We start from the raw sequence: 10,746 nt of genomic DNA on the forward strand, positions 1-10,746 counted from the left end.
GAAGGTGTACGGAGCCTCCCCCCCTGGGTGAGGAGGCTATGGAGCATGGTGAGGGGGGTTATACAGGGGCTGTAGCGGCACTCTGTTATTCTGCTGCCGTTCCTGAAGCTCCACCAGACGCTGGAGCATGTCTGTTTGCTCATGCAGCAGCTCCAGCGTTGCATCCTGCTTCCTCTGGTCTTCCTGCCGCCACCTCTCATCTCGAGCATCCCTCCTGTCCTCATGTTCACTGGCTTCTTTCCTATACTTTGAAACCATGTCCTTCCACTCATTCAGATGAGCTCTGTCACTGCGGGTGGATTCCATGATTTCTGCGAACATCTCGTCTCGCGTCTTCTTTTTCCGACGCCTTATCTGTGATAGCCTTCAGGACGGAGGAGGAAGGCTTGAAGAATTTGCAGCTGCTGGAGGGAGGGAAAAAAGGAGAGAATTTTTTAAAAAGATACATTTTGCAGAACAATGCTTATACTCTTTCACGGTGAGCAACACTATTCACATTACATAGCACATGTGATTTCTGTGCAAGGTCGTATTTTGCCTCTTAATATTGAGTGCCTGTGGCTTTGCTGCTAGAGATCACAGACGCAGGTCCGGGCAACAGAATTCGGCTTGCATGCGGCCATGGTAAGCCATTGTCTTTTGGCTTCTGCGCCCTCCTTTCCCACATACCAAGCAAAGCCCGTTGAGTGCTGCGGTTTTTCTGTTAACATTCAGCAGCAGAAAACAAACTAACCACCCCTCCCCCCATCCAATTCTCTGGATGATCGCTTTATCCCTCCTCCCACCACGTGGCTGGTATCAGGGAAGATCCCTGCTAGCCAAACATGAAAAGCTCTGGGCCAATTTCCCCCCCTCCCCCGCGCTTGGCTAACTGCAGGGAAGGATTTCTTTTCAGCCACAGGCAAACAGCCCAGTAGGAACTGCCACCTCTGTCCCCTTAATTAAATTCCCGTATTTCAACCAGGTTACGATGAGCGATATCACTCTCCTGAGGATTACACAGCAAGATAAAGAACGGATGTTGCTTGAATGCCAGCAAACACCGGGACCATACGCTGCCAGGCTTTGTCATGCAATGATACCAGATTACTTGCTGCAAGCATGGCACGGTCAAGTGTCCTACCATGGAGGATGGAATAAGGCTCCACTGCCCAGAAACCTTGTGGCAAGGCTTTTGGAGTACCTCCAGGAGAGCTTCATGGAGATGTCCCTGGAGGATTTCCGCTCCATCCCCAGACACGTTAACAGACTTTTCCAGTAGCTGTACTGGCTGCGAATGCATCCCAAGTCCTCAGGGCAAAGTAATCATTAAAAACACTTGCTTTTAAAACAAGTTTTATATTTTAAAAGGTAAACTCACCTGAGGTCCCTTCCATGGGGTCGTTGTCTTGGATACTGGGTTGGGAGGGTACTTCAGTCAGGCTGAGAAAAGGATCCTGGCTGTTGGGGAGAACGGAGTGCTGGGTGCTCTCTGCAAGCTCCTCCTCCTCCTCCTCCTCCTCTTCCCCATCCGCAGAATCCTTAGGTGTAGCTGATGAGATTATCCCCGCCTCGGAATCCATGGTCAGAGGTGGGGTAGTGGTGGCGGCCCCCCCCAGAAGTGCATGCAGCTCGTCGTAGAAGCAGCATGTCCGTGGCTCTGACCCGGAGCGACCGTTTGCCTCCTTTGTTTTCTGATAGGCTTGTCTGAGCTCCTTGACTTTCACGCGGCACTGATCTGAGTCCCTATTGTGGCCTCTCTGCATCATGCCCTTGGAGATTTTTTCAAAAGTTTTTGCATTTCATCTTTTTGAACGAAGTTCTGCTAGTACTGAATCCTCTCCCCATATAGCGATCCGATCCAATACCTCCCATACGGTCCATACTGGTGCTCTTTTTCGATTATCGGCCTGCATGGTTACCTGTGCTGATGAGCTATCTGTGGTCACCTGTGCTCTCCACGCTGGGGAAACAGGAAATGAAATTCAAATGTTCGCGGGGCTTTTCCTGTCTACCTGGCCAGTGCATCCGAGTTCAGATTGCTGTCCAGAGCGGTCACAATGGTGCACTGTGGGATAGCTTCCGGAGGCCAATACCATCGAATTGCGGCCACACTAACCCTAATTCGAAATGATAAAATTGATTTTGGCACTACTCCGCTCGTCGGGGTGGAGTACAGAAATTGATTTAAAGAGCCCTTTATTTCTAATTAAATGGCGTTGTTGTGTGGACGGGTGCAGGGTTAATTCGATTTAACGATGCTAAATCCGAATTAAAGTTGTAGTGTAGACCAGGCCTTAGACTTCATCCTCTTTTAAATGACTATATTAGAATAAGTACAGACATGTTTGTTTTACTTTCCATAAAGCTTGCATCCTAGTTATCTTGGTATCTCTGGTATAATAATAATAATTAATGGAAATATCCCATCTCTTAGAACTGGAAGGGACCTTGAAAGGTCATTGAGTCCAGCCCCCTGCCTTCACTAGCAGGACCAAGTACTGATTTTGCCTCAGATCCCCAAGTGGCCCCCTCAAGGATTGAACTCACAACCCTGGGTTTAGCAGGCCAATGCTCAAACCACTGAGCTATCCCTCCCCAGTATAGAAATGCTATCAAGTCTGAAAGTCTTTTGGGGAATTTTATTGGCTCCTTGTTCTATAAATAATAATTGCATTGCTTAGATTAGACATACATGTTCCTTTGATATCTGTAGAAATTATACCATCCAACACAGGATCTCCAGGAGACTTATATGATATCAAGATTTACCACAAGCTCATTCCTGCGAAAGCCAGAAACTCAGTTATATACCACAGCAGGGGGTCAGTGGATAGGCATCCACAGGATACTTGCTGGTGGCCAGTTGGTCATATAGTGCTGCCTCTGCTCCTTGCTTCTAGCAGCTAAATTTCATTTAGAAGCAGTTAAAAATACATTTAAAACTGTCCTGTTATGATTTTTCCACATATACAATTCCTGTGGTTGCCATGGGATTCTTACAAGATTACCAATGTTCCATATATATGTGAGGTGGTCCTCAAAATAATCCCAGTTAAAATGCAGCCCACGCTTAATGCAGATGTTTGAGAATCCCTGGACTGTAAGGATTCTCCTGCAGAAGTGCAGCAGCTGGAAATTTTCCAAACATCCTGCTTAATTACCTGTAACAAAATCTACCAGTCCTCTGACCCTAGCGTTCATCCAGTCATCAAACAGCTATTAAATGTGTGGCTGTCAAAACCCTGCCACCCAAGGAAGTCTGTATATTGAAGCATCTTGTGTGTGTGAAATCAAGTCAAGTAGGGCACATCAATCACGAACAAAGGAACCAGGAAAAATAAGAGGTAAATGTAGAATGCTGAAGTTCTTTAGCTCAAAGGAGACATGCTGAGTTCTTTAAATAAAAAACGATAATGCAGTAAGTATGTACTAAAACCCTGTCATCTATCTTCCATACACTGTAAGTTCCAGTTAATTCAAAACCTGTGGCCATCCAAATTCCATTAGATTCAGAACACTGAAAAAAAAGAATAATTGATTTAACAATAACTAATAATGGCTTCAAAGCCACAGTATTATTATGCTATAGAATCACTATGTTTTAGGTTTTATCAGCAATTCCAGTGTGCAAAATCTTATTTGCAAGGGTTTATAAAACTCGGTGATAATGCCTTTAGACTGTATTTTGGCATACTAGGGCTAAACCCAGGATATAGTTTTTTTTTCTTTAAAATATAGAAAGTGTATTAGATTCAACAGCTTTTATTCACACTCAGTAGCTTAAAAACTGATTCTTCTTTTACCACCATATGTTGTCTACTTTCTCCTGAAAGCAGCCTATAGTTAATCTTATTCTCTGCATTTAAAATCCCTTTTGTTGTTCCCCTTCCCTGATGTCTGTCTGTCCAAAAGTCTAATCTCCTCAGGGCAAGTACCCATCCATTCCTGTGTGTCTGGAAAGCCCCAGCATATTGGGGGATTACCATAAACAAATCAATGATATTAATAAGCATTCTTGTATAGGGGGGCTTTTAAAGACTTTTTCCTCTTTAAAAATGTGTTTAAAAAGAAGGGATACAATATTATAATGTGCTGAATGCCCTCAATGACATTGAATATCAAAGGAGTGGATGGTACTCAGCAGAGCAGGAGAAATACGAAGGGTGAGAGTTATTTGTCTGAATAAAAACTTTGATTTGACTGTATTCAGAACTCCTTTCATTAACTTTTGTAAACATTTATATAATATTACAATAATGTATTATATATCTATTTGTGCTGCAGTAGTACTTAGGGGCCATAATAATCGATTGTGCTAGGCGCTGTACAAATACATGACAAAAAGAAAGTCCCTGCCCCAAAGAGCTTAGTGTAAATATAAGACAAGAAACAACACGTGGATACAACAAACAGATGGAAGCTGAGAAGGAAATAATGGAAGAATGCTGCTCAGCAGTCCCAGCACATCACTTTCCCAACCACTGTCAAGTCCTTTATAAGCACCACAGCCGAGAAGAGCTTTTGTTTGTGAGAATGCCCAGAGAAAGGAAGAAGTGCAGGGACTACGCAAGCAATCCAGGCCTGAACTATTTGCAGATCCATCTTGAAAGCGCCTTGCCATTTGAGAGTTGTCTAGTCAGGGAGTAGAAAAGAATGTCATACATGATTTAGGTGACCAATCACACAGCCTTTCAAATAGTGAATTACAAACCACAAACACGCAAAGCCAGAGCAGCCATTTTGGGTAGCTGGTACGGGAACATGGATCTCTGTGGGGTACTGCCGTATCCAGCCCCCATGCCATGCAGATCTGCCCTTGATTTCTAGCACAGCTGGGGATCATAGAATCATAGAATCATAGAATATCAGAGTTGGAAGGGACCTCAAGAGGTCATCTAGTCCAACCCCCTGCTCAAAGCAGGACCAATTCCCAGCTAAAACATCCCAGCCAGGGCTTTGTCAAGCCGGGCCTTAAAAACCTCCAAGGAAGGAGACTCCACCACCTCCCTAGGTAACGCATTCCAGTGTTTCACCACCCTCCTAGTGAAATAGTTTTTCCTGATATCCAACCTGGACCTCCCCCACTGCAACTTGAGACCATTGCTCCTTGTTCTGTCATTTGCCACCACTGAGAACAGCCGAGCTCCATCCTCTTTGGAACCCCCCTTCAGGTAGTTGAAGGCTGCTATCAAATCCCCCCTCATTCTTCTCTTCTGGAGACTAAACAATCCCAGTTCTCTCAGCCTCTCCTCATAAGTCATGTGCTCCAGACCCCTAATCATTTTTGTTGCCCTCCGCTGGACTCTTTCCAATTTTTCCACATCCTTCTTGTAGTGTGGGGCCCAAAACTGGACACAGTATTCCAGATGAGGCCTCACCAATGTCGAATAAAGGGGAACGATCACGTTCCTCGATCTGCTGGCAATGCCCCTACTTATACAGCCCAAAATGCCGTTAGCCTTCTTGGCAACAAGAGCACACTGTTGACTCATATCCAGCTTCTCGTCCACTGTGACCCCTAGGTCCTTTTCAGCAAAACTGCTACCTAGCCATTCGGTCCCTAGTCTGTAGCAGTGCATGGGATTCTTCTGTCCTAAGTGCAGGACTCTGCACTTGTCCTTGTTGAACCTCATCAGGTTTTTTTCTGCCCAATCCTCTAATTTGTCTAGGTCCCTCTGTATCCAATCCCTACCCTCTAGTGTATCTACCACGCCTCCTAGTTTAGTGTCATCTGCAAACTTGCTGAGAGTGCAGTCCACACCATCCTCCAGATCATTAATAAAGATATTAAACAAAACCGGCCCCAGGACCGACCCTTGGGGCACTCCACTTGAAACCGGCTGCCAACTAGACATGGAGCCATTGATCACTACCCGTTGAGCCCGACGATCTAGCCAGCTTTCTATCCACTTTACAGTCCATTCATCCAGCCCATACTTCTTTAACTTGGTGGCAAGAATACTGTGGGAGACCGTATCAAAAGCTTTGCTAAAGTCAAGAAATAACACATCCACTGCTTTCCCCTCATCCACAGGGATGTTGTCTTTTCATATCATTCAAGGGTACAGTGGGTCACAGCACTGTAACAGCAGCTTGCACTTTTGAGGATCAGCTGAGACTGTACATGGCAGATTGGCTTCTGATTTTTCTTTTTCCATTCATTTCTGGCCATAAACTTAGCAGTTTAGAAGTTGTCGGTTTTGTGTGCACAATACAGACAGGTGGAAAGTCTGCTTAAACAGATCTTATTAAAAACTTTTTCAAGAATGGTGGTGAAGATCAAGTCATGTTTACTGACATCTCTGCAGTGTGACAGTTAAGGTATTCAGGAGGTCGGAGTCTGAACAGCAGCATTAAAATGTATTGCTGTGTACACCAGCAGGCAAACTCATGGGCCAGTGTGACCAAGACCGCTCTCACCAGGCACAGGGATTCAATCCCTTTCTTCCAAGTTTTATTTCTCCAAATAAACCAGTTCAGCATATAAATCATGGCCTTTCCCTTGACCCAGGGGCGCCTGCAGGAGACCATCTACTCCCCTCAGATCTCACTTCTCAGGCCATCCACCTGGGAGTCAAGGAAGGCCTCTTGACTCCCTTCTCTTTCTTAGCCTACCCACTGCAAGATTACAGCCCCCAAGCCATCTGCCTGAGAGTCACACACAAACAACGTTCTTTCCTATGAGCCAGGGTCTCCAGTAGACACCTGCCTACTTCCTGCAGATCACACAGCCAGCTGAGCAGCTTGTTGGTCTTTTATCTGACCACCTGGGAGACAGCTGATTAGTCACAGGTGGGAACTAAACCAAACTCTCTTAAAAGGCCAATCCACCCTATAATAGGCTGGGATTTGGTAGGTCACTGTGAATTACGATGGCTTCATTATTTATTTCACCTGCTGCCAAGTCAGTGCTTGTTTGTTTGCTTTTACTTTTCAGCCCTATTTTGCATTTTGGAAACTACACTATACAAAGGACAGAGGTACCAGAATTGGCTGGAAAAGGACAATTTATTTTTCATTCAAATTTTTAATTTTTCTAACCTTCCCATCAAAATGTTTTATTGTTTGCTTGGGAAAAAAACTCCAGAAAAGTGGGTTTTTTTTGTTTTGTTTTGGGTTTTTTTTGTTTTTTTAATGTTTGACTAAAATGTAACAGCTGAAAGGACAATTAGTGTCTGGCAGGGGTGAGAGACAAGGGGATTAGAAGAGGTGGGAGTGAATAAATAAATATATTCTGGGAGTTGGGAGAAATGGACTATGGTGGCTTTGCAGTCTGTCCTGAATAGCCTCATTCTGGGAAAAGCAGCTGTGGTCCTTCAAAGGCTGCCTTAAGGGAACCAAAAAGGCTGAACAATTGCTGGGGATATGGAGGCTTTGGGTCCCTTGAGCCCAGGGTAATGATCAGGGGATGGACAAGGCAGGGAAAAATCATATGTATGGCATAATCCCGAGTGAAAATGTTTAATCTTAGCTGTGCTGCTCTTGCCTGTAGTGAATGCTTTCAAGAGGCAGAGGAGTTGCAGACAGAGCCCTGTCTTTGGTCCATGCGTAAAATGCAAGATTGGTGGCAATGAAGTTTCAACTATTCAGGATTTAATTAGAAATGAGGCCCCTGATCTTCCTTGTTTTATCCAAGCTTGATTGACTGATACTCTTGGGCTGGCTTGGCACAGCTGGTTCCAGCTGCGTATTCAGTACAGTATCAATTTGGCCAGGAGGTGGTGTGTGTACACACACACACACACACACCCCTACCTCCAGCAGCTGGCAATTATCAGGATGCAGGGATATCTTCACTTTGCCCTCTTTCTCCTGGCCACTCTCCCCACATTGGTGGCTGGGAGGGAGGCGGCCTAGAAACCACTACAATGGCTCTATACCTCCTCTTCTCTCAGGATTCCCATATGCACTGAAGTAGTGCAAAGCTGCTGCAAGCATTGAAGAATCAAACCAATACCTTATAAAGTAGATGAAAAATACCCCCAAAACCCAACTGAAACCACTGAGGTTGGAGGATGGAAATGTGATATGTATGGGCTGGGTTGCAATTTACTTTTTCTGGTTTCCTGGCCATCCAAAATGTTCCACCTGTCTCTTGCTCCTGAAGCAGAATCTGAGGTCATTGCTTTCCTGTCTATCCTGGGAGACTGCTCTGCTCGCTTACCTCACATCTCTGGGCAAAGCATATGGGTGGTAAGGAAATGATCTCCCGGAGACCTGAGTTTGGAGAGCTGTTTCCCAGAGTAGATGAGACAGTAGGCTATGTTCTACTCTCAAATACACTGCTGTAACTCTGGAGTGACCCTGTCTAGTCAGCAATTGGATTCCAAGGAGTAAGAAGGAACTTATTCCATATTTACACTAGTGTAGCAGAGAGCAGAATCTGGTCCATAATGTCCTATAATGCTCTTGCCCAAATCCCACTCCATAGGGATGAGGGGAAAGGAAACCTTTCCCTGACATTTGAGGATTAGCATTATGCTCTGATATGTGAGGATGGTAATACTTATGAACATATCCTGTTTGGTGCAGCTTCCAATACTTTTCTACTAAGTGCTTAATCCTGATCTCACACTTTTACATTAGCTATAACACCATTGGCTTCAATGTGGTTACTAATATTTTGCACTAGTGTGAGATCAGAATCAGATTCATAAGTATCCAATGGTGTCCACATGAATTTCCTGTCAAAGAACCTACTTCTCTCATAGCCTGGAGAGTGTTTAAAATGAAGAAGTGTATCTGCCTTCAAAATCAATAGTAAAACTCCTTTCATGATTCCTTGAATTTTTGGAATAAAGTTACTGCAATGGGAGTCCATATTGCATAAGAAAAGCTCAAGGAAAACTAAAACCAGCACATATGAAAAGTCATTTTAATTATGCTATAAAATGGAATATTTTTTCTTAAAGCAGTGTTTGGATGATGTTGCCTTTTCCAAGGTGTTGACAAAACAGAATACAAACAATATAAGTAAAATAATTAAAAATAAATGGTGGACTGGAATCATATTTTTCGGACATTTATTTTCTGAAGGAGAAACTATTAATAGGCATAGCTCAATTCAATTGCAGCATGTGGTTTTCAGTGTGAGATCCTCTTTACACAATTTTCCAGCCATGTTCAGTCACACACAAGTCATTTTCCCAAGATCTCACAATGATTTAATGTCTCAGATTAAAATCCTTTTAGTTTCACATCTTGCTCTATCTGCTGTACTACATGGTCTGCTTAATCATATTTAATTGTAATAGTGGATTGCATTTAGATGCACATTTATGGTTATTTTTATTAGAAAAATATCACACTCGCACTGCAGATCTAGATCAAAAAAAGTCCTTTCCTAATTTTCATAGTGCTTTACTCTTTGATATAGCAAGTAATAGGCTGCCATCTAATGGCAACCAAAATTATTTCAAATTAGTTAAAAAACGTATGTGAAGTTAAATTATGGTTGAAGGCATTTTCTCTTCAATGAAACTGCAACCTCAGCGGTGCTGGTTTGCAGAAGATTAATGCAAATGCATCCCCTGATTTTAACTCAGCATGCCTGCATGATCTGTCCTTCAAAGCCAAAACCTTATCACACGTCAGCTGAAACTGCCAACTTGGTTTTGGGTTGAAGCCATGAGAAGCTGTATTTTGCTTTATATAAACACTAAAAACAAATGTCCTGCCTGCCTGGATGAATTTACAATCTAATGGCCAGATTCTGCTCAGTTACACCAATGTAAATCTGGAGCAACTTCACTGAAGTCAATGGAGTTGCTCCAGATTGACACGTGAGTAAGTCAGAACCGAATCTGGCTGTTCTTTTGGAGGTGTGCTCTGTGTGAGAATAATAAGGCAATGGAAGTGGTCACTCAGTTTTGGTGGTAGCACAGCTGGATGTCTCGATTATGTTTTGGGGTTTTTCACCCCCAGTTGTGTCCGTCATGAATAGACTCACTATAGTTTTGTTTGGTTTCCTCCAAGAATAAGAAACTGCCAAGGTTTACCAAGCTGAAAGCCATAACTCAGACCAGTCTTGCTCAAAGCTTGGCCTAGAGTTGCAATGTTTTCTGGGGTCCTGGCCTGAGGTTAAAAATTGCACTGAAATCTGAAACAGGTTTTGTAACTAAATGTTTGTACCATACTAGGTTTTCCCATGTGAATTAATCACAGGACATCAAGGTGGGCGGGCATTATAATGTATTTATAACTTCACACGTCATTGGCAATTCCTTATGCTGAAGGCATGCCATGAGCACACATTGCAAATACTCTGTAGATTGTGTGTGTGTGTGTGTGTGTGTTATTTTTTCCTTAAAATTATATAATCTATAAAATTGTAGGATAGTGTACTTCAGGGGTTGGGGGGGGTGATAAACAGTAAATGAGTTAGACTAGTTACCAACTGAAATACAAATGGAAGACCTGATTCTCTGTTACCCTGCACCTTATAGTCGCTTACATCAGTGCAAAGTGAGTGTTATATTGGTGCAAAACAACACCATTCTCATTCACAGCTGCATTGCACACACTTTGCACTACTATATGACTAAACAAGGTGCAGAGCAGCAAAGATTCTGGCCCTATATTTCCAGAAAAAAAGTGTGTTCAGCAAAATTCCATCGCTTGACACCATACAAAATGCCACAGATCTGCTCTCCTTTCAACTTGCTCTCTCCCCCTGGCTCATATTTCCTTTATAATATCTTTGTTTTCTAACATTTGAAACAATTGCAATGAACTTGTGGCCTTGTTGCTAGGTTTCAAGTTTAA

This window comes from Trachemys scripta, chromosome 2 (assembly GCF_013100865.1).
Source record: "Trachemys scripta elegans isolate TJP31775 chromosome 2, CAS_Tse_1.0, whole genome shotgun sequence".
Taxonomy (NCBI): Eukaryota; Metazoa; Chordata; order Testudines; family Emydidae; genus Trachemys; species Trachemys scripta.